Here is a 1708-nt window from a genome sequence, read left to right as displayed (position 1 = left end):
GAGGTCACACTCCCGGTTTAACGTGAGGCTGGTGAAACAGGGGCTTGTTCTTAATGCACTGAGCACCAGAGTCAAGGGGTCACATAGGTCCCTTAGCCCTGGCAAACTGCGCAGCAGCCTGGGGTTGAAGCCAGGCTGGAGGCAAGCTTTCCAGGCTGGAAACATTAGAAAACAAGTGGTTACTGTGGAGAACGCCACAAGTCGCTTCAACTGCCAGGCAAGAGCAGGAGGTTGAACATGTGCTGCTTGACCTCCCCAGCATGCTGGAATGCTGTCTTCATGCTGGCAGCCCACTGCCCTGTTCCCACCTCTCCATGCTGCACTGCAGGTGTCACTTCCCTGCAGCTCTGGGTTTCATTTCTGGAGCTGAAAACTTCCCCACATCCTTCAAAAAGAAAAAAAAAAAAAGCTTGAGTTTCCATGCTCAGCTTGCTGTCTCCTTGCATCCACCTCTTCCTGTTTCTCCTGGCCTGGGATGGACACTGTGACCAGAGTGTGTGTGCTGAATCTGGAACGCACTTTTCCCTTACAGAAATGTTAATGCCACAGTTGCATGCATGAGAATGGGATTCAATGGAAACTATTTCTTCGTGTCCTGGTCAAATTCCCCTCCATTTGCTGCAGCTCTCCCTCCATAGAACTTAATGTGTTACCTGGGACTGACCCATCCATGAGCTGGGGAGAAGGAAGGAGTGAGCAAGAGCCCAAAGCAGGGCCCTTTTCCCCAGCCTGTGGCGCACACACCTGTATCTCTGTCAGGGTACAGAACACTGCTCTGGGAGGTTCCAGTTGCCCTCCCATGTAAGAGCACTAAGCCTGTGTCCAGGCTCTGTGGGTGCTGATGCAATGCCCTGGTGGTTTTGCTGATTTAGGGAAGCGGCATGGCTGCTGCAGAATAACCAAGACCCCACATGTGATGGCCACAGTCCCCATAGCTCTCCTTGCCCCAGCCTCCTGGCCTTAGCCCTGCCCCAGCCAGCCCCAGTGCTGCACCAGACTGCCAGTTCATAGGAACCCTTCAGCAGAAGGAGCAGGTGTTTCAGTAAGGAGAAGCAGTCCTTCATGAGCTTATGCAGACACCAGCTTTGGCATGACGATTCGGGTTGTGCAAGACTTCTCAGTGTTCCTTCTTGTCCCAGCGCAACGGGGCCCAGGACATCAAGGGTGTGGTTGGCCCAGTGTGGAGACTCAGCCCCAACAAAATTCCCACAGAGTCAATTTTAGCAATGCAGAAATTGAGCGGCCAGGGTCCCTTGGCGAAAGGACAGGGCACGGCTCCAGGGTGGTGACTCAAAGCCGCTGCTGCCACTGTGCTGGCCTTGGCGGTGCAGTAGGTGACTCTAAGGACACATCTCGAGGTGCTGCATGCTTAGCCCGGTCCTGCTGCAGGAACTTGGCCCGGGACACCAGAAGCAGCACGGGGTTCAAAAGGCTTGAGGCACATTACCACCACACAGGCACGTCTTGTTCTGCGTTCCCACCACGTGTGGGGCCACCTCTCCTCTGTGCCGCTAGATCTCTCCTTTCTTCCATCGTCGCTCTCCACTGGGTGGGGAAGAACGCTACAAGGAACAGGAGGTTATTGTGCAGAAGACTCTCAGGCCGTAGCGGGGTCTCCTTCCTCTAACCCTGCGGCCGGACTCACCCCTGAAAAGCCCGCGGGCTGAGCCGCACCCGCGGCTCGGGGCGCACCGCGGGCAGGGCGGCG

At 55.9% G+C, this 1708-nt stretch overlaps 1 protein-coding gene across 1 annotated transcript in view; it reads left to right on the top strand.

Moving 5' to 3' along the window:
- The first annotated feature begins 1506 nt into the window (after nt 1-1506).
- LOC102039164 (gap junction gamma-1 protein-like) overlaps nt 1507-1708 on the top strand; it is a 5090-nt gene continuing 4888 nt past the window's right edge. Inside the window, exon 1 of the mRNA XM_005416073.3 lies at nt 1507-1578. The gene's annotated coding sequence lies outside the window, so the exon portion shown is untranslated. The remainder of the gene's footprint in view (nt 1579-1708) is intronic.

Source organism: Geospiza fortis, unplaced genomic scaffold, assembly GCF_000277835.1.
Source record: "Geospiza fortis unplaced genomic scaffold, GeoFor_1.0 scaffold112, whole genome shotgun sequence".
Classification (NCBI taxonomy): Eukaryota; Metazoa; Chordata; class Aves; order Passeriformes; family Thraupidae; genus Geospiza; species Geospiza fortis.
Note: the sequence above shows the minus strand (reverse complement) of the source record. Positions and strands in the feature narration are given on the sequence as shown.